Source organism: Aythya ferina, assembly GCF_964211825.1.
Source record: "Aythya ferina genome assembly, chromosome: Z".
NCBI lineage: Eukaryota > Metazoa > Chordata > Aves > Anseriformes > Anatidae > Aythya > Aythya ferina.
The window spans coordinates 32,691,759-32,715,749 of NC_140299.1; the positions used below are offsets into that span (position 1 = coordinate 32,691,759).

At 34.6% G+C, this 23,991-nt stretch overlaps 1 protein-coding gene across 15 annotated transcripts in view; it reads right to left on the bottom strand.

Moving 5' to 3' along the window:
- The window catches only part of PTPRD (protein tyrosine phosphatase receptor type D), a 1,303,784-nt gene extending 1,281,811 nt beyond the window's left edge, over positions 1-21,973 (bottom strand). For all 15 annotated transcript variants that reach the window (XM_084505446.1, XM_084505445.1, XM_084505434.1 and 12 more), the window contains exons 1-2: positions 21,888-21,973; positions 21,468-21,575 (exon numbers count right to left, since the gene is read on the bottom strand). The gene's annotated coding sequence lies outside the window, so the exon portion shown is untranslated. The remainder of the gene's footprint in view (positions 1-21,467; positions 21,576-21,887) is intronic.
- Between the last annotated feature and the right edge of the window lie 2,018 nt (positions 21,974-23,991).

Genomic DNA, 23,991 nt, shown 5'->3' on the forward strand with positions numbered 1-23,991 from the left:
ATAAATATAAATAGATAGTCTGGGGTAAGAATACAAATGAATAATCAGTCTGGGGTCTCTCAGTTTTGTCATAATGCTGGCAATAAGAAACGAGTTTGAGATTTGACATTGTTTAAATATGTTCATCTCAGTGGAGATCACATGGCAGAGTACAATCCTTAAACTTCAGGAGAGAGATCAACCTCATTCTGTGCATATAGCACAGTTAAGGGCAGGCATGATACAGTCTGATCAAGAAATTGCGCTAGTAAACACGTTTCTGGGATGCACAAGGTGGTTACGTACAACATTTCTTTTCAAAATAAGAAGTTGAGGGAACAAAAGCAAAAAAAAAAAAAAAAAAAAGAAAAGATTAGCTGCCACGGAACTGAATTAAAATACGGAAGTAAAGAATGCATTTATTGAAAGGTTATTCTTACGTGCCTATAAAGACAAATGCTACAGAGCAAAACATACAACATGAATCTGCCTTATACAGCAAAACATTCTAATAGCTATAAACATCATGTAAACATTACATGATTACATCATGTAATCTTAACAGTTTTTACAAAATGTTCTGTTGCAAGAGAGAATTATAGTTTGAAGAGCACAGGATGTTTATATTGTAAATATCTAATCTGATGCTATAGAATTTCAAATGTTCAGATAAACCTAGTCTAATTTACAGTTCAGGACATGGAGAGATACGTATCACTACTATGTAATAGCAACTATTACTAAGTAATCACTACTAAGTAATAGAAACTATTATGGACATACAATGTGCCCATTGTATGTGCATTGTAGTGGACAAACAATAATAGTTATCAAAGTACTATTTTTATTATAGTACTATTATACTATAGTAGAGTATTATGTGTATTAAAGTACTATTTATGAATTATAAGTATTAATAGTATTATAAGCATTAATAATACTAATACTATATAAATATTTGTGTTAAAGTATACTGCAGTATAGAAGAATTGCAAAGCAGCTAATAAAGCTATGTACACAAAAGGATATATACATTCAATCTATCCTCTGAAGCCATCTGACAACCATCTGATAGCTACACCATATGAAGGAATATTCAAAAGAAAAACAAAAAGCACTGAAAATTTTAAAGGTGATTCTATCTATGCAAACTGACCTTAAATTTTAAGTCAATAAAATATTTTTTAAAATACACCTTTAATTAAGTTAACTAATTTCAGAGACAATAAAATCAGTGTCTTAAAAGAAAAGCTGATTGTATTGGATGTGTCTATCATTCAAAAATCAGAATTAGAATTCTGCTATATTCATATACAGAAGTGTAATACTATTTCTTTAAGTGCTTTAAAATGTTTAAGACAATAAATAATTGCTGTAATCACACATAAAAATGCTGAAAACAGAAATATCTAATGGACTTTTACTAGGGTCATCTGTATTCCACTGTTTTTATTATCATTATTATTATTGTAAATAACCTGGATTTATACATATGTGTGTGTGTATATATATACATGTAGATATATATATATATGTGCATATATATATTTTGTAATATAAAATTCAGGGACAACTGCATACTTAACAAGAAATAAGTCAAGTTTAAATGAATTATGATTTTCTCTGTATCTAGGTTGACAAGTAGAAACTTTTAATGCTAACTAATGTTAAGCAATAAAAACTGAAAAGAAAAAAATCATAAACATGATCACTTTATGAACAGATTTGTAACAAAATAAGCAAGGTAACAAGATAAGAGGGAGGGAGATGCTGAATATCTGACATTAAATATGTCAGAGACAGATCAAAAAATAATTTAAAAACCCTCAGAATTCCAGGCTACAGATAAGTTGTGTTGCAAATTCATCTGTTATGCTCTTCTTTGAATATTGTATGAACTTTTAATCACAAAAGTAAAAAATAAAATAAAATAAAATAAAATAAAATAAAATAAAATAAAATAAAATAAAATAAAATAAAATAAAATAAAATAAAATATCACACTTAATCATTCCAGAAAAAGTAATTAGTCTGATTTTATAGGTGAGAGCTTGGAATAAATATGAAAAGTAAACAAATGAAAATCCTTATATCTTTGTGTAAGAATAAGAATGATATTTAGCACACCAAATTTAACAGCTTAAGAAATATTTTTAATGAGGAAAAAATAAAACAAACAAACAAACAAAAAACAAATACTACAAAAAATGAGTACTATGAATAAGAGCAAAATAGTCAATTTAAATGAAATTTTTTACCTATAAAGAATGGAAAAACTAAAAGTCTTGGGCAGTTTCTTCTTCACTGGCCAACACAAGTGGCCACTTGCTTGCTGCCTTTCTTACCCAATAATTAACTTTATATGAAGATTTGATGACATTTTGCTTCACTCTGAGTATGTTCTTTTTCATGTCAGGAGGAACAGATAAAAAATGAAGCCTGTTAGTGGTACATCTTTACATGTATCTTCATATTACCAAGCTTCCTCTTACAAACCTCCAGAATTTAAGGCAGTGGGCTCTACCTCAGGCACATATGGGTTTGCTTACCAAGTCATTCATACCTTGTTTGCATAATCGAACTGTTTACTTTTTTGGAAATCTGTATTTTGGGATATAAAGTATAGTATTCAAGCAACAGAAGTTACAGGCAACAAGAGGTTTCATATATACTTTATATATAGTGTTTGTAAATCTTTGATCTTCTGTTCCACTACTCATAAAGAGTTGTCATCATACAGATCACAGAATCCTTTCTTAGTTCCTAAGGACCTGAATTCTTTTGTGCCAGGTGAAAAGCATGGGAGATAGCAATATAGATGAGAAAATATTTACATAATAAAATGTACTTTGTGCATCATCAAAATGTATTTCACTGATTCTCTTTGTAAACCAACAAGAATATGAACTGATTACATACCTGAAGGGGTCTGTCACTATAAGCAGCTGAAAGCAGTGGCAGTAGCCTGTTTGCATATGTGTAACTGCTCTCCCATATACATGTATACAAGTGCACAACTTCAGGATTCACTTCTCTTTTTGGTAAATCTCATTCTTTTGATTCATTCTTTTTTTATAGTGCAGATAACTACTTCTTTATAGTGCAGATACGTGTTTTGCTTTTTTTTTTTTTTTTTTCCCCTCTTACTCTTTTTAACTTAGTTTAACAATTTATCTTCTGCTAGCAAACACATTTTTATTTTTTTTTCTAGATTTCTACATACACCTGAGTAAATGCATAAAATAAATCCCAAAATGCTCTTCAAGAATAACCCATATCCATGGCACATAGAGACATTCCATTTAAGTCTTCACTTTAGAAGAATACTTTATAACTGAAAATAACAAAACATATAGTTTGTTACATATGATGGTATTCCTTTTGATGAAAGGAGTAGCACGAACATACCATAAGGAACTCTAAAGTTGCAAGTCTTTTATTCTCAGCACTTTGACCAAAAATCAATACCATAGCTGAGGGTCATTAAGTCAAAAGTGATCTCAGATGTCATTTTCAACTGAAGTGCATTAACAACATTATTTTTTGGCTCTTATTTTAGTAGTTAAATTCTGCTCCTGAAAACCAGACTCACTCTCTTCAAACAAAATGAAACACAACACAAAACAAAGCACTATTTTCTTCCAGTGAGTTTGTGTTACCTACTTCCCTCTTCCCCCCCCCACTTCAAAAAAATAAAATAAAATAAATTATTTTACAAACAATTGTTATCAGTAATACTGTGCATTGCGTTACTTCCTTTATATTTATTTTTTTTTTCTCTTTTTTGGCTGTATCGACAGCTTTAAATATAAGCAAAATCAGAGAATATTTTAAAACTTAATGAATAATTATTATAAACTATTTATATTATATATATTAAATATATATATATATTAAATTATATATAATTTTTTCTCAATCCATTTGATGCCCAGTTGAAGTTCATTAACAGTATAAGTTGAGTAAATAGCTCTGAGCCTGACCCATTCAAATTATTCCACCAAGAAGACACTAGAAAATCACACCGCTGACACATTTTTTCATTTAACAAAGCATCAGAAATGCTCCACCAACTCAAGTCTTGGCAAGTACCAGTAGGTTTGGAATTAAATAGTTTAGTGACCATATACTGAAAGATAAACACTATTTTGAAGAACACTTTTGGCATCACCAACACAGAAGTAACCTGCTTGCTTACTTTCCCATTTGCACTTCAAGAGGTAAATATATTTATAGTAAAAATATATTTTACTTCTACATTGTCAAGAAAAAAAAAAAAAAAAACACATAGATTTCTCTTTCAATGTCTCAGAACAGCTTGGCTTAATTACTTAAATAATACTGTTTTTCATCATTTATAATGCACCATATGTCAGCCTCTTTGGAGGAAAAAAATACTGATCTAATCATGTTCTACAGTTCTCGTCATATATTCAAAATGTATACTTGAAAATTAGCATAGGAACTTCATCTGAAACTAAAATCTTAACACTTTAATTACAGTACAGAATCTCTCTTATACTAGGAGCAAACCTAACTTACACTGCTAACGATAAATTAATAGGTAAAAGTTTAATACTTTGAATATGTCAAAGATTCTTCCAAGATCAATAAAACCTTTTTCTTAAACAAGGCATTTTGACAGATGTTGAAAACAGGCAACTCACATGTACATAAATACCCATCACAGAAAGAGAGGTAATGGAACGAAGTATCAGCAACAACAAAAGCTAAATACTACCTTATTCACAGAGGGGAAAAATAAATAAATAAAAGAAAAAGTACAATATTTATCTTTAAAGCTGTTGTTTTGAGTTCGGCAGGTTTTTTTTTTTTAGTTTTTGAGTTCTGCAGTTCTTGAGTTTCAGGTACTTTTCCTCAGAAACTGCATGTGATTGGAGGTTGAACTTGGAGTTTTATTATAAGATGGTCTTGCATTTGAAGGTTTCATAGTCATAATAACCTGAGACACAGAAGAGCTAAAACTCCTGTTTAGAATCTTACTAAATAAATAATGTATCTTGAATGATGCTTGACTTCCACGTCTGCAATATTCTTACCAGTACTTTGGTGTCCTACAGGATGGACTAGCAATCTAAAAAGGGTTTGTATTTTAAACAGAATTGCAAATCAACTGATTTGCTCTGACAGTGGCCCATGACCATGCAACAATTATTCACCAATAAATAATGAATAAATGTTTCCATTAAAATGTTGTGTTAAAAAAAAAAAAAAAGTGGCGTTTAAAGACATTTAATCTATGTTAACCTAAGTAATATCTTAGTCTCTGAAACCGTTGCTAGTGTATTTTCTGTAATCTAACAGAAACATTCAAGGCTTTTCATCAGCAGCTTCAGGGACTTGGTTCTCATTTCTCCAGAGTGAAAAACCGAGTCTTCTCAGATCATGCTGCTTTCATGCTGTCTCTCCATTTGAAGAATGGCTGGAGTGCTTTATGACAGATATTCAGGAACTACAAAAACTGACAAAAAATATTCCTACCTACCAGTACACCTGAAAAAAATGTTACTTTTCTCCACAAGTCATATTTCTGGGCAGGAAACTGGGACTAGAAAACCAGTTTTTAAGTCAGTTACGTGTCACAGAAATTAAGTTTGTAAGAGGAACTTGTTCAAATACTGTAAGAGGCTCTGGTAGCAATTTCCAAAATTAAGGTTATCCTCTTTTTATGGCCATCCTAAAACTGAGCTGATGAAACAGTCTGCCTAAGGAAGACTTTATTCCCTTTCAGTAGTAGTTTCTATAATTTGCTGTTAATCCTCCTTGGTGACTTTGCAAGCAGAAGGGAATGATTTAACACATATATTAGCACATTTAAAATCCAGTTCCTTTGCCAATAAGCCACTTCAGATGCATATTCCACTAATACTTACACTAAGTTTTTATGTTCTCATGTTTATGTTCTTATTTTCTTATTTTAAACGAATAGATTTTTCCCATTTCTGTATTTTCTCCTGCTCTTCCCTGAAAGCAATGAATGGATTAGATAAAGATCCAAACCTAAAAGTATCCACGTAGGTATTCATTATTATTCACTATTACTCATTGCTTCATTAGTTTTTTGATTCTCCCCTAGTATGGTATTTAAGAGTTCGGATTATTTTAATGCAGCACTGTATTTAGTACCAAAACAAAAATACTTGAATGCAGTCTGGACAGAATATGTGAAAGCTTCTTTATAGACCCTGTTTCCATTTTTGTCCAGTTCACAGTTTCCTTGCTCTGTACTTCTGAAAAATTTCAGACAATATACATAACTAAAATAAATAAATAAATAAAATATTTTATCGCAGTTTCATAATAGTTACAAATTTCCAGGTGCATGGATAACATAGTTCCTAAACAAGAAAAATGGGATCTTTGGTTTTTGAGCTACAGTAAATCTTGCGCTAATTCAATTTTGCTGCTGAATACACATGCAAACCTTTGAGAACAAAGGATATGTCTTAAGATACCCATATGGAACTCTGGTAGCTGAAACAAGTATTTACGGATCAAAATATTTTACATTAAAATATTTTTCTTATTTTTCAGATAACTTTAAATGTAAGTTATGTTTATAAAACATTATGTTTATAAACATTTTATAAATGTTTTATAAATGTTTATAAAAGTACGTCAGTTTTATGATTATGATTTGATTATGATTTTCCATCATAAACCAAAAATATATCAATACATAAAAAATACTAAATTTTCAATATTCAAGACATCACATAAAGATACCGTATTATTGCACTGTACTGCAGGTATGGACTATCATATGTCCTACAGCACTACAAGTCAAAGATAGAACTCCACATAATTATGAATAAACATTCATAATTCTTATTATTAATTCGATATGTAAGAGTACATATCTACAGAAAGCTTTTGCATATTTTTGCTTATTTTTGCTTAATTCCACAACATGAAAAGCCCTTCTTCCTGATACAACTTAGTTAAATAACTAAGTCTGTATTAGTGAGCCAAGCAACAGGATTTAGAGTAATCCAAGCTGTTGCTAACAAACAAAAGAGTCTGCAATTTACAACATATCTATCACCATCACTAAAAATAAATAAATAAATACTACTTTTAATATATTTTGAATTTCTATTTCTTGCAATAGGTAATATATTTTTCTATTAATTTTTTTTCTAACTTGCTTTGAAACATGCATCATACACTTTTGTGATAAAGAGAAAACCACTCACTCAAACTGTGTTAACTTTGACAGACAGTTTATATTTTCTAGCTGATGATGAACTTGTGTAAAACAAGCCCATGAACAAAACACATTCTTGCTAGAAATGCATTAACAATGCTATCTCATCCCAGACTTCTTATGATTAACATGGGTGTTAGTATTTTGTAATTTTCATATTTGCATGCGCAATAGTGACTTATGACCTGCATAGTGCTTTTACTTATTTTATATATCATCAGCAACCACATGGTTAATATAACACAAAGAAATTAGTCAATACTGCTAGTTCACAACACTTATTGAAATCGTTCCAATTATTACGTAGAAAAGAAGAAAAAAAAAGAAAACAACAACAACAAAACAAATGTACTATGTGTCACTCTTTTCTAGAAAGCATATATATTAAAAAAAAAAAAAAAGTTATTCTTCTCCAAGCAAAAGATAACTAAGAAACACAACAAGAACATAAAATTAAAATGATTAGTACTTAAAATAATTTAGAATAGTTAAAATAATTGTCCAGTTTAGAACATGCATCACTGGAATTACAGAAATTTCCTCTGTTCTAACACTCTAGCGATGACACCATAGTTTTCAAACACTGCCCTGAGAGTGGGCAGCAAGGACACTTATATTTCACTGTACAAGGGTTTCTCTGAAATTGACACATAGTTGAAGTAACACTCCAATATAATATCTTGGGGAAAAGTATTCTGTTACTTTTCCATTAAGTTACTCATGGTGTGTATGAGACTAACTTTCTTTTTCAATTAAGTTTTGTGGATAAAAATTGCTTGTAACTACTGGAATACCACATCAACATTCATGTTTGTAAGTTTATGAGTTTACTATGCATCACAAAATCTGCAAGATTAGGGGGCAAGCACTCCTGGAAATACTGTGAGACAAAAACTGGATGCTTCATCCAGAGCAGATGGAGAGAATGTCCTTTTCTCCAGGTTCCTCTCCACTGCTTTCACTGTGAAATCTTTACTGATGGGAAGCACAAAATGATGCTTGTCAGATGTAGTTTAACAGCTTAGCAGTTCCACACCATTCTACAGCAGGTATGTTTGCTTCATAAAGATGCCCAATCACTACCACCATACCTATTTTTTTTCATTTAGAACTGAAAATGCATAGTCATTCCTTTGTGAACAAGTAAAGCACTGTGGGCTTAAAAGAGATGCATTTTGGAGTTTGGGGAAATATAATCCAATTAACACTTCAGCTCCTGTTCCATTAATGTGTGAACACATCTGTCACATTTGAAAGATGGGATTTTTTCCTTGCCTGTAAAGGAATTTAATATAAAAGGAATATACACCTATAGAACTGTTTAAACACCTTGTTTTCTGATTTTACTACTTCTCACTCCTTCATTTGCATAAAAATCAAACTTACACTTATATACTATCTTCTATTTAGGCATATTAATAGGCAGATGTGTAAACAGAAATTAGTTTTACAAATGGGGAAAAAAAATGTAAAAAAAAAAACTCTGAATAAGGATATTGAGGGAAAGAGAGTTATGTTCATTTTAAACACAGGCTATAGAAAAATAATGCCCTTGACTCCCAGCACCTAGTTCTTTAACTTGTTGACTCTTCTCAAACTGTGAATCAAAGGACAAAGTTCAAGAGAAGAAAACTCTATGAACTTCTCATTACCAACTGCAATCAATAGAAAGATAAACAAACTGACCAGGATAGGTACAAGTTCTTAGAAAAACAAAGCCTAACTTAGTGACTAGAGACTGATTTCATAAAATGGTCATCATATTTCAAACCTTCCAGAGGGAAAAGACCAATATTCTCAGACAGATCTCAGACTCATTTCATTCAGAAAATGATTCCACCGGAAATGTCACCTTGGAAGAGGGCACAAACTTGACACATGACCAGACAGTGATCTCTTGAAGAGGAAATGGATACAGATTTTTAAATCAGATATAGTTTCTCTTCCTACTTTCTCACAAGGGAAACTTACAGAGTTTTTGTCTTATAAAGATGGGTTGCAAAAAGGGATGGACCTGTGTGATGGACCAACTATTTACACATAAATTTCTTGCAAAGTGTAGAGGGCATTTAGCCCTCCTTTCTCATTTTAAGCCAAGTAGTATGCAAGCAGTACAGCTGTACTTCTTTCTGTCCTCAACGCATTTGCTGCTCATATAAGAAAAAGTTATAATACCTTCTGTTACAGAACTAACTCAGATATTCACCTTTTTTTAAACCAGCAAAATATTGTTGTATGCTAGCTAGCATTATTAAGACTGATTTCTTAATACAATATCATTGAATTCACAACTGCACTGTTTTCTACCTTAAGAAAGCATATAAATAAATGCCAACAGGAATTATTGCTATCTGTAACTGACAAAGACATTCAAAAGGTACTAAGAAATACAGTATTGTAGAAGAAAATTAAGGTGTTACTATACTTTGCAATAACTGTGATGGTTTTACCTTGCTAGGCAGCTGAACTCCACCACATTCACTCTCACTCCCCCTGCTCAGAAGAGGAGGGGAAGAAATAACTCACAGGTTGAGATAAGGATAATTTAATTAAATGGAAAAATAGTTATTAATAAAAAGTTATTATTAATTACACAATTTAAATAAAGGGAAAAAAGGGAAAGGGGAAAGTTGGGGAAAAAAAAAAAAAAAAAAGAAAAGAAAAGAAAAGGATGTGTAGAAGTGCAGAGGAAAGAAATTACTCTCTGCTTCCCACCAATGAGCGATGCTCAACCACGTCCTTGAAGCAGGGTCTAAACTCATGTAGCTGTTGTTCAGCAGGACAGACATTTTCACAAGAGCTCACCCCTCTCTCTTTTTCCTTTTTCCACCTTTTATTGCTGAGTGTGACATCATATGGTATAGAATTTATAGAATTTGTTTGGTTTAGGTCAGCTGCCCTGGTGATGTTCACTTTTTGCCCACCCCCAGCCTGCTGACTCTGGGAGAGTTAGAGAGAGTCCTGATGCGGTGCCAATATTGCTTAGAAGCAGACATAACACCGGTGTGATACCAGTGCTGTTCTAGCTACAAGTGCATATGGGCTGTTGCAGGGTAAGTTAACTCCATCTCAGCTGGACCCAGTACAGTAACTTAAAATGTCCAATATGAATATTCAATATAAATACAGCAGACATGATAATCACTAGATGTTCTCACATGTACTAACAAATAAAACCAATAAAAGCTCACATTGCACCATGAAATAAGAAGCAGAACTCATGCTGTATCCAGCACCTCCTGCTCAGACACTTAGAAGATTAAATATTCTCAGTTCATTGTTAACATTATTTTAACAATGACCACATAGTAACTTTTTGGAAATTACCATATCTGCTTATGTGAGAACTGATGGTGAAAAATGTATTTTTAGTTGATAGTGAGATTTAGCAGATAGGAGAAAACAGATAAGGAGAAAAGTTACTGCCACTGGAAATCACTGTGAACATTCTTCTGAGAAGTAGCTTTCTCAACTTGGTTCATTCTAAACACCACTAAAACACACCTTAATAATAATAATAATAATAATAATAATAATAATAAAGCATTGAATTGTTCATCCTGTTCCTACAATGACTCTTGATGTACAGGGCAAGAGAAAATCAATGTTCTTTCAAGTTAACAATCTGGTTTTGCTCTCAAGACATCACAAGACATCACTATCATTATTATTATCATAATTATTAGACATCCTCTTTACTATCTCTCAACTTTCATCTGAATCACAGTTTTCATATGATGCAGGCATAAATGACAATATATTATGTTACTGTACAACTTTTAGACATGTATTAAAAATCACAACTTTGCTTTATTTATTTATTTATTTATTTATTTTTCCATAAGCTAAGAAAATGTGGAAAGCCAGAGAAACACCATAACAGATGTTAAAGTTTGCATGAGCTAGGATATCCTACTGGGATAGAATATTGCTTGAGGTTATATACGTATATGACCTCTCTCTCTATATATATATATATTATATATTATATATAATAAAATCAGATAAAAATATATAGATTAAGTTTTTCTTGGATCCTTTTTTTTTTTTTTTCTTTTTTTTTTTTTCTGCTTATTAAATTGCTCTATTCTTTGTAGTTATTACAATAACTTTTGAAGACCATTTCATCTTCTCTTTATGGACATTGTTTCTGGCTCATAAACTGGATCTATTCCCCCTCCACGCTAAAACCTTGGTAGCTATGTTACCAAGAATACTAATAGAGATCTCCATCTGGAGGATCTGGATAGGCTGCACTTATGGGCTGAGGTCAACTGCATGAAGTTGGACAAGGCCAAGTGCCGGGTCCTCCACCTGGGATGCAATAACCCCAAGCAGAGCTACAGGCTGGGAGTGGAGTGGTTGGAGAGCTGCCAGGCAGAGAAGGACCTGGGAGTGATGGTTGATAGTCAGCTGAATATGAGCCAGCAGTGTGCTCAGGTGGCCAAGAAGGCCAACAGCATCCTGGCTTGCATAAGAAACAGTGTGACCAGCAGGACTAGGGAGGTGATCGTCCCCCTGTACTCGGATCTCGTGAGGCCGCACCTTGAGTACTGTGTTCAGTTTTGGGCCCCTCGCTACAAGAAGAACATCGAGGTGCTTGAGTGGGTCCAGAGAAGGGCACGAAGCTGGTGAGGGGCCTGGAGAACAAGTCCTACGAGGAGCGGCTGAGGGAGCTGGGCTTGTTCAGCCTGGAGAAAAGGAGGCTCAGGGGTGACCTTATCGCTCTCTACAGATACCTTAAAGGAGGCTGTAGAGAGGTGGGGGTTGGTCTGTTCTCCCATGTGCCTGGTGACAGGACGAGGGGGAATGGGCTTAAGTTGCACCAGGTTTTAGGTTGGATCTTAGGAAGAACTTCTTTACTGAAAGGGTTGTTAGACACTGGAACAGGCTGCCCAGGGAAGTGGTGGAGTCACCATCCCTGGAAGTCTTTAAAAGACGTTTAGATGTAGAGCTTAGGGATATGGTTTAGTGGGGACTGTTAGTGTTAGGTCAGAGGTTGGACTCAATGATCTTGAGGTCTCTTCCAACCTAGAAATTCTGTGATCCATCTGTAAGAGTAGTCTCTCATCTATCCTATCCCAATACCCTTTATGAAGCAGAACACTTACAAAGTCTTTTGCAATGATCTTTTAATAAACATTATATCCAAATAACTACAGCAAGTGCATATTCATGTATGTAAACTTTTTGTCTAAAGCTAATTATGTCAAAAATTATATCCAAACAGTACCGTTACCATAAGATTTATCACATCAACTCTGCTTACAGTCCAAAATCAATATCCCTGACCTCAGAAGAAAACATTATTGCCAGTAATCTTTATTGGTTGCATAATGGTCAAGATGTCAATAATACAGAAACAGAAAACACACTTCACCTCAGCATAACTATATTATACAGATCCCTAATTCCATCTTTCCTTTCCAAGAAATAGAAAAAGATGACCTATTAAAGCAGCAAATAACAATAATAATAAAAAGCATTACTCAACTGTTTTTAAGTTTTGCAGTGTTGTGGTACCTTGGCTCAGGGGCACCACCAGGAAAACACACAAGTTGATTCTGTGGCTTGAGTTAGTAGCATAAGCTTTTGGGCTCCATTAATCTCTGTATAACCTATGAAAAATGGAATAAAACAAGCAAAAAAAAAAAAAAAAAAAAAACAAAAACAAGCTATTTTTGGAATATGAAAGCAAGGATAATGTCACTTCAGATGCACATACAGGTGCATTTATGCATGAGCACACTGTGATAAGATTTCCAGAAAGTCCCCAATATATAATTAATCAGATTATGCTGATAGTTAAACAAATATGTTGATAAAGTGAGCAGCTCTATTAAATTCAAGTATTATTATCAAGACACATAAAAAAAATAATCCTTTTCTTCAGAAAGGAAAAATAGGAATGACAAAGTTCTAGATAAAACATTGAAATATGGATATGAACAATTCATGTGTGATTTTGTCCATTCTTGGTTTTATGAAACACCTATGTAGGTATCAGTTAATTCTTCATGCCTCACCCCACATTAGGAAACATCTGCTATTTGCATAACCTGGAAAACTATCTCAATATCAGCAGTTCTAGAAAAAGGGTAAGAAGTCTATCACACCCTACTTAAAAGTCCCACAAGTACTTATCTACGGAAAAAATATCCTCATAAAATGTGAGAAGGAACAGAAAGCCCAGATATATGCTGATTTCAAAATACTTAATCTATATTCCAGACTTCTGAAAAAAAAAGGCTATGAAAGCAGGGAACATGAGGAACCTAGCGGAGATGAGAAGGGCTGGCTTCCATGATAAGGAACAAAGGTGATCCTGAGCACAAATTTGGATACTTCCTAATTTACAGTCAATAACAATGAGTTTATAATTCAATCAATTTATCTAGAGACTTCCTTTCCACACCCATAGAAACCTGTGAAAATCTACAGCTGACATGGAAAAATGGATGCAGCACACAGTGCAAGTTGCTACTGTTGTGCCTGATGTAAATTTCACAGTTCTATAACAAACCTAGAACAGAAAACAGAATTTACAGTTCAAAGCAAAGAGAATGTGAAATAAGGGAAGTATTGCATTCTTATTCAGTTGGCAGAATACCATAAAATTTGAAATCTGATCCATGTTGAATGATCTTATTCTATACTTGTTTTTAATATAAATTGCACAGAAAAAAAAAAAAAAAAAAAGAAAGAAAAAAAACACTTAATTACCACTTCATTCCATTCAATGGCATCGTGTAGGTAACATGATCTTTGCATTTCTTGCAATTTCATTAAAATAACTAATTGAAAACATACTATAAAGGACTATTAGAAGAAAACAATTTGGCCCTACTTCCAAATTATTTCTCTTTTCTTCCAAATAACACCTATTATATACTGCTGACAAAAATCTCAATAAATATATAAAATTTGCAGAAGACCACAGCATGACTAAAAGGAGAATGACTAACAGTATTTGATTACCCATGCTTGGTGACCTATGTGCCTTTTGTTGAAGCTCTGCAGTCAATTGTATGTTTCCTAGCTGAGGTATTTGACAAAACAATCTCCAGCCTTTTGAGATGATCTTAGTTTCACAGGACACCTTTTCACCAAGAGAAAGAGTCAAATATGGCCCACTTCAAAACTTCTAAATCTTAAAAAAGGCCAATGTATTTGTGGTATTTGTGCAGCTTTTCAAGCCTAGCATTCATAAAAAAATGGATAATTGTAATTTGTGTGAAAGAGCCATTATTATGTATTTTTATTTATATGAAGAATGACCAAGTTCAAAGAACAATTGTGCTTAAAATTGCAGAGGTCAATAAATTATCCAAAGAGCACATTTTATGTTGTTTTGATTTGTCCAAAAGTACTCCAATTGGTATATTAATAACGTGGGCCAATTCTACCAAAGTTAAATTTGAAATAACTGGTATGTTTTGCTGGGCAGACTTCCTTTTGTGAAGGAATACTTGCAATTAAACAACTTTTCATGATGAGTATGTACAATGGGAATACAAATCATGTTACAGGCTGAGTGTAGTATATTATTAGAAATTAACTTACATTATTTATCTGTTAAAAAAAATAATAAAAAAGCTAATTAAATTTCCTCTAAAGGAATTTGATGTATATATAAATACGTGTATATTCATCAATTATTTCTACTAGCACTTGTAGAACACTTCATTAATAATGGTTTAATGTTGATTAAGCCCCTCCCAGCACATTGTTCCTACTACAGGAATTTTACAGATCTCAAATCATGCTTCTAGTTTGAATTCTTTAGTATGAACTCTAACATCCTATCTACACTGACATTTAAAGAGTTGGTTTGTACTTTTTCAAATGCATGGTAACATTTTCCTGTTATGGTCAAAATCCACAATAACTAGCAGAAAGAGAAAGAGAAAAATAAAAATAAAAATAAAAATAAAAATAAAAATAAAAATAAAAATAAAAATAAAAATAAAAATAAAAATAAAAATAAAAATAAAAATACTTCCTTACTTTCCTTCATGGGAAAATCTAGATGAAGAAAAATATCAACTGTAATTTCATTATACTATAATGATTTCTATGAAGACGGTGTTCCTTATTGTTTTCTGTCTCTCTTAAGAGGCCTGAGGATGCCCTCTGGCAACCTCACAGTTACAGTAAGAAAAGGAAAGCAACTCATGTAGACATGGACAGTTCCTGTGGATTCTCTTCTTTGAACCCCTTCCATTGAGAACAGAAGTTATCATTTAGCTTTTCCTAACACCATATCACAGCACCTTCCTTTCAGTGGTAAAGAAAATCTTTTAAGACTGAGTCAACACATGACTTCTTCTGTCATTTTTAAGAAAGGTGAAACTTGGTATGACAGATAGCTTTATGTCCTTCTACCCAAATGGACAGCAATTCAGATACATTGTTTTGTTATTGCCAGAAATTTTATGGCCACTCATTGTTGCTCTCCCTTACACTTATGTGCAAGTATTGATAGTATGTTGTACTTCATCAGAAGTTGAATACAGAAACAGAATTTAAGGTTAGTATGAAGTAATGTTTTAGAGTGGATTTTAAAAAATGTATAAATGTCCTTATATAACTCTTTTTTGAACATTATAAATTTTTAGATTTGAAATTATTATGGTATGTTAGATCCAGTTATAATGTGGAGAGCTTCTTCTTTGCTGAAGACAGAAGAAAACCACTGTGGGCTAAAGGAGATGAGAGTAGAGAATACAGGGGAGAACATGATTTTCTTTACTACTTTAGAAGATGTCCTATGTAGTACAGGACCTGCAGAGACTGTATGTCTTGTAACACAAGGAAGGATACATTTTAAGAGTGTATGAGAAAGAGAATGCATCAAAGCTAAAGCAAAGTTACTTTGGCTGACACACTCCCACACTGACTGTTAAACTACTGCATGAGTCTAAAAATTACTTACCTTCCAGGCTAGAGTATATGCAATTCTTCTTATGCTGTTACTTCTGCTGCAGTAACCAGAATTACAGCTCCCAAAAGACTGGTGTACACTTCCAACTTGCTGCCACCAGAGGACCTTTATTCAGTTTGCTCACCTTAAATCAATCATCATAAAGCAATTGTTCTGTCACCTTAAGAAGCTCACCAGCCAGGAGGTTTCTTGGGCACTTTGGAAATATGAGTTTACCTTACTCACACAGTTTCAGTAATAACCAGGACAGCTAAATAATCCCACGTCCCATTAAACCACAAGTCATCATATTTACAGACTAGGCAATAACCATTGCTGAAACAGTTTCCTCTCCAACACAACTTTACGCTGTGAACAAAAAGCATAAGCATTTAACATTATACTGCTGGGAAGTGTTTGAAATGTTTTGTAAATGAGAAAGCTAATCTAAAACCAAATAAAGAGCCTCATCTTGGAGGAATAGTAATTTCTGGATGGCCATCATATATAGTAACCATTTTTTAAACTCAGGAACAGAGTACAATGTACTGTATGCACCAAAATGTCCACTTTACTTTATGAAAGGCCTTCATGAAACATACAGAATACAGATAAAACATGCATCCAGATTTTCACATCAAGAGGAGAATTAAGTATTGGAGTAACTGCTGTAGAGAACGCTTTTCTAGACTCAGTGCTTAGAGAAAAAAGAACTATAATATGAATCTTTCTTTCAACTCAAAAGTACATGAGCTCATGCCACTTACAGCTGGAATAAATTTCACACAGTATTCTTATAAAATGGGCCTTTTCATATTGCAAACAAACATGACAAAATCCATGTACATTTCTTATACACATATTCCAAATATATTTCTTAAACATTAATTTTACATTTCAGCACAATGTAAGTGCATAATCCAGCAAGTCTTTTAAACAATTTTAAAAGTATTTAAATGCATGCCTGTATTCAGAAAAAAATTCAAACATATTATTATTTTGATAAATTTTACAGATCTTTTCTGTCTGTTGACAGAAATTTTGTAAAACCAATTTTATAAGCCAGATTCTGTAGTTTCCACTCAGTTAAAATCTTATTCAATTACAGTGTAAGCTTATGCATTGACAAAAAATATAGTTTTCAAAAGGAGTAACAAAGTGGACAGTAAAGGAAAAGAATGCACAAAATAAGATTTCTTGCACAATTGTTTTCAGTTAATATTATGTAGTACAATAGAAACATGCGAAATAAGACTATATCTGCAAATATTGACAACAGATGAAAAAAGATGTAGAATTCAATCCTCATACTGACCGTACAAGTCTTAATTTCTCAGCAAGTTTCTATTTATTGCTAGTTTTTCTGTTACTGTTTTATACTGAAACTTATTAGAGAAGCTACTAAAAGAGAAAAACTGAAAACGAGGCATCTAAGACTGCTAAGAAAGCCTTTCTATTATGCATTCATTTTGCCTAATCTAACATGCACACTTCCTTCTCTTAATCTTTATTATTAGGATGATCATTTAATTTCTGTTTAAAAAATAATTTATCCATGTCCATTGATAATTTCCTATCAAAATTTTAAATCCATCTGTTTGCTATTAAGTATTTTTCACAGCAATCAAATACGATGCAAAAAAAAAAAAAATGTGGGTAACGTGCACCCCTTGTGACCAACAGGGTCATCATTCTGTTATCACTATAGTATAAAACCAGTTATACATTTTATTGTTTTCTATTAAGACTACATACACAAATCAGTGAGGTGTAAATTCTAGAAGAAGGTAAAACACATAAAAACTCCTTAAGAAACTTCTAGTACTAATGAACTTCTAAAGTAAGTGTGGTAAAAATATCAGAACTTATATACAACAAGTATTTTCATATTTTGAATTGAAAATATTACCATAGACTTTTATTATTATTATTATTATTTATTTTTTATTTTAAGTGCCCTGCTTGTTTCCTTCTCTGCAGCTGGTTTACCAAAAATACTTGTGTCTATCAATGAGGTGAAAAAAAAAAAAAAAAAGAAGTCTGCTTTTATTGAATACAGATACCACAACTCAGTCCTAAATTAGAGATCCTCTGCATAAATGCCACTGTTAAATTTATATTTGTTGTCAATAAGATTGTGTTGCTTATGTCTTCAAAATGATACTAAACCAATTGGACTCTAAGAAAAATTTGTACCGATGAAAAGTATCAATAGCTTTTCCTAAATGTTGAACTAACCTGTTTTCCAGTTAAGCCAATGACATCTTAGTATCCCCAACTTGTTACAGTACTTTAAACCTGTAGTTTCAAGTACTAGCATCCATACACATAAAAGCTATTAATGCTTCATAACTTCATAAAATAAAGACATACAAACCAAGCTAATTAAGATGTCTATGTATGATTTGAACCATATCCATCACTTCAAAATATTTTTATTTTTTTTTTGCTGTCAAGCATCATGCTTTCTTGTGTATTGGTCAGTTTCTTCAATAAGGCTATATATGACAAGAAATTAAGAATTTACTACTTTTTTCCATCACAGTTTAACATCATAAAATTTAGTAGCACACTTGTACACTATGTGATTAATACTAAAAACAGACAATGACTTTATCAGCTGTAAAGTAATGCAGATATGTTGAAGTTTCCTTGTATGAATTCCTACAATAAGCACATATGAGAAGAATTAATCATACATTCCCTGCAGATTGCTTATACATTTCATCATTCAGTCTGATGTGAATAACAAGAACTATTGCAAAAACACACTACTGCTGCATATGCAACTTTATTCTATCAGCTATAAGATATAACTGTCCTCACAGCAAGAGGTCTTTCCTGAAGTCTTCTGTCATTTCTTCTAAATCAGACTGACCTGATTTGACACTTTTCTATACCAGCAATTATGATCAAGATCCTACATAAATATATGATCAAATATAATGTGTACCAAACTTAACTGCCAGGATTTGACTCAGATCATTTCCCACCATAGCAAGGAATAATTACAGCAAAAGCGGAATATACGTCAAATCATTTTTTTGTACAGATACTGAAGTACTGCCAGGTGATATCCTAAATTTACAGAAAATTCAGAAAACTAATAATAGAGTGTGCTCCAAAATAATAAAGCCATGTTCTGATTCAACATAAATAAAAAATGTAGTCCATATCCAATTAGACAAATATACTTTTTTCAACAATATTGTAAAAATAGACACTTTATTAGGCACTCAGCATCACATGCTGCATATGAAGACCAGCTAGTGGAACACAAAGCAAGCTGATAAACTTCTCTGTATACTGTCTCAAAACAGTTCATGCAATTTATCTGGATATATTATTTTAATGCTTTGCCCACAAGGAGTACAACACAGCAATGAGCCGTGCCAAATTGTTACCTTAAAAAAATAATAATAATAATTTAAAAAAAAAATGCTTTTAGCTGAATGATAAATTCATAGCTCTAAAATAATAATGATAGAATTCCTTACTAAGCTAATGTCATGAGGTTGTTTTTTTTTTTTTCATAAATGTTACTATAAATTACCCAAAGAGTACTGTGATGCAATACAAAAGTCATCCTGATTCACCACCTTAGAACTTGTAGCCTACGCTTGGTAATTATTCCTAGCTTTAAGTTATAAAAACAACCTTAAAGCAACTCTGAATGCTATCCTGCTGCTGCTGCTGGTTTTAGTTATAACTGCTTATGTCACTTTAATTTCCTACATAAAATTTGTCCAGTTAGTTTCACTACTGTAACATAAACAAATTTCTTTATTTCACAAAGAAAGGCATTTAATTTGACTCTAATAAACTATCTGTGATTGATTTTGATTTATACCTGAAAATGCAGCATTAATTTCACTTTGAGATGTTTAATAAAATGTGTTTTTAAACACATGTTTAACTTCTTCTAATGACAGACTAGGTTAAAAGTAAAATTATAATGCATTAGATATTAGATTTGTAATTAAAGTACCCCATATATTATTCAACTGTACTGTAAAATAACACAAATTTGCCAAGAATTTGTAAAGAGATAAGTTTCTTTTATTGAAATTCATATTGTCCCTACAATAGATACAATAACACATGAAGAATTCAAATCTAAGTCCATTTGGCAGAAATAGAGGGAAAAAAAATGCTGAAATGTTATTGATTCCTTCTGGTACATTCAAAAAAAAAAATAAAGTAAAAACTGACTCAACTATTTTTACTGACATAACACAAAGGTTTTATGTAGGTACTAGCAAACATGAACAAATATTTTCATTGACATACTTCTCTTCCTTATTTTCTTTACCTAGGAAACAGTTAACACCCAACTACAAATACTTGCTGTTTCCTGCAAGAGATGCCACAAATATCAATAATGGGACCACTGTCCCAAGAGAAATAATACCTAGAAAAGTTCTGCTCCCCAGATGAAGATATATTTAGTGCTAAATAACACCTAACAGTAGACATTTCATGACATACCTCTATTTGATCTTTGTACCTTCTGTCAGCTCTACTGCTCAGCTCAGTCCTACCATTCTCGAGTCCCTTTCAAATGAGTTTACCCTTTGTTGTTTTTTTTTTCTTTTTTTTTTCTTTTTTTCTTTTTTTTTTTTTCTTTTTGGTCATATATCAAAAAAGCACCATCAGTACTTGCAGATATGTCCCGTAAAAGCACCTAGAAAGCAGTTCTGTTTCCTGGAACTGTAATCCTCATTAGAAGAAGGAAAAGAAGGAAAAGAAGGAAAAGAAGGAAAAGAAAGATACATTCTATATATATAAAACTTCACAAAACAAGCTAACTTCAGATATCTGGGCTAAAAAATAAAATAATGCTTACACCTGAAAGAACACAGTATTTATAGTCTTCTCACATTTTATCTTATACCAAATGCCCTGTCACCTGGCATTACTTAGCAGGTCACACGGTGCTTTAGACACATCCTGAGGATGTATCCCTTTGTTTAGGTTTTGTCTATAACCTACCACATCCCTACACTCAGACTAAGGTAGCACAATATACAACATACTCAGTTTCTTGACACAACCCATCACCTTCAATTTATTTTTATTTTAATTTTTTATTTTAATTTTTTCTTCATAAAAGATGACCAAACCACTTTATGCACGTTTCCTACTGGAAACAGTTCAAGTTGTAGACAAGTTCCTCTCTGACCAGAACAGAAATATTTAAAAGCATAAAACACACATATATATACACACACATGTAAGTGTGTGTGTGTGTGCATGCTTCCATGTGTATAAGCTAAGAAAAGGGTTGAAGAGTGGGAGAACAGAGGGACAGAAACCAAGCATGGAGCATTTACTTACTAATGCTGTCCACTCGGACCTCTTTGGAAACCTGAAGGAGTCTCCGCTTTCCCCTCCTGACAGTCAGACGATGGATTGTGCCCTTAGTCCACACGGGCCCAGAAGGAACTGCAAAGAAAGAGAAGCACATGCCACATCAGGCACTTCTGTTTTGGTGGGGTCCAGCGCTGGTGCCGCTCGTTTCTTGGGGATATCCCTGCTTTCCGAGCAGACTCCTGCAAAAGAGTCATACTTCCAAAAAAATTTTTGTTTGTTTTTCCTACCAGTGGTGTTTTGATTTGGTTGATTTTTGTTGTTTTTGTTGTTGCTAGGTTGTTTTGTTTGTTTGTTGTTGTTATTGTTGTTGTTTTAAGACCTCCCGAGGGTTCCGCGCCCTAAAATTTGCTTGGGGGGCTGGCGAAGGGGGGATAGGGAAGATACCTGCAACTCTCTCCGATGAGGCCGGCAAAGAGAGAGGGCGAGAGAGAGAAAAAGAGGAAAGAGGGAGGAGAGAGGGAGCGAGGAGGGGTGGGGAGGAAGGAGGAGGAGGGTGCGGGCGGGGCGGGGGACGGTGGAGCGGCTACCTCCGGGGGCGCGGCAGCGGCCCCAGATCCGCGCCCGGCGCCGCCGGCTGCAGCGGTGCGGGGGGGACTGAGAGGGCTGGGCCGGGCCGGGCCGGGCCGGGAGGCGCGCGCCGCGCCGCGCCTTGCGCAGCCCCCTGCCGCTCCGCCCGCTCACCTGCATTTCCTTAACGAGCCACTTGATGGCTGGCGGCCACGGCCGCCCCCGGCCCTGCCGCAACTTTGGCGGCCGCGGAACCCCACCGCCCGCGCGGAGATGGGGCTGGGGAGGTGTCGCGGTGCTGCGCCGGGCGGCTGCCCGCGGAACTTTCCGCCCGGCGGCACGGGCACGAGTCCGGGTAGGGGAACGAGCGGAAGGTACGGGGAGTGAGCAGTAGGGGCTGTGCCGGGCCCCGCATGTACGCGCCGCGGCCACGAAGAGAGCCCGGGCGCTGTGTGCGCTCCGCCACCGCCCCCTCCCGGCGCCGCCTCCTCCCACCGCGCTCCCCGGCGTGTGCGAAAGGAGCGAGCTCCTCGCTATTAATAATAATAAACCCTATCCCCACCTTCCCCCTCTCCCAGGGAAAACAATTAATAATGCATTAAAATAATGCACCTTTAAAGCCACTGGCTGACAATAATAAAATAATAATATTACCACCACTTAAGAGATCGCTGCTGTGGATGTGGTGGTGAAGCACGTTTTCCTATCACACGCAAGTGTGAGCACAAATTACCCTTCTGGTATTCATAAGTCCCTTTCCCCTGCCAGAGCAACTATCATCATCCTCATCAAAGAGAGTCTCTCTCTAAAGCTGAGTGGAGACACTGAATCCCCGGGTGGCTTCTGTGGCTGGACTGCAAGGAGTGTACACACAGAGACAGACACACACAAACACACAGACGCACACACACACCCTTTCACACCAAACCAATCTCATCGCTTCTCCTCCTCTTGCCTATATCGGTGGGTTAAGCATTGCGTTTGGCCCTTTTAGTGTTTTCCGTTCCGTTCTTCCCTTGACGATAGTTTTGTGTATTTTAAATAAAGATTTCATTCTGCCAACCCGCAGGAAGCTTTTAACAAGATGCAGCTGAGCGTGTCGATATCTTATATCTTTTTACTGCTGCTCCGGCGTGTACATCTACTCCAAACTCATTTCTTTCCTTCTCTGCCTGATACTGTAGCATCTCAGAGACGGCGGCGGCGGCAGCAGCAGCACAGCACTGCTCCCGGGGGGCACTTTTACTTTGCCCTCAAAGTATCTGCCAGCAATGAGAAGCGTCTGAATCCCCCAACCCCCTTCGCTACAGCAAAATGCTGGGGTGTTCGATGTAAGATTTCAGTTCCACTGATAACAGTACTGTCTTGGAGCGGTGGGGGTGGGGATTTTCTTTCTGTTTAAAATACAATTTTTGTGTGCGCTATTTATAATTAAGATTTTTTTTCCAGAAATAGATCCCATCGAGATTTAATTTACGAAGGTATTTCTAACGCTGGTCAATACTGTCTTCCAAGAAGAACATTTGCAATCATTTGCCTCCCCACAACGATGCGCAAATGTTCTTCACAGACCTTAAACCGTTTATGAAAGACTAGAAAAGGGTGTTTTTTTGGTTTTTTTTTTTTTTGAGCGGGGGAGAGGGTGGGGGTGTGGAGGAAGGGAGCTGGTTGCATTTTTTTCCTCTTTGTTTTCTTTTTACTTTTTACTTCATCTGCATTAAAATACAACTTTGCCGGTTACCTCCTATTGATTTCTATTTTTTAAGAGACGCTATTTTTTTCCTTTCCCAGTGGGATGTTTTGAATCAAGGTGATTCTTCCTGTGATAAGCGTTTCCTAGCCGTTAGCTGCACAGTTCCAGCTTGCTGGCACCCTGCTCCTCTGCCACCACTGAGCCGTAACCTCCTCCTCATGCCAAGGTTCCAGCACCAGAACCCAGAGAGGCACCTCACGGGCCTAAGGCTCTGCAGACGCTCAGCGC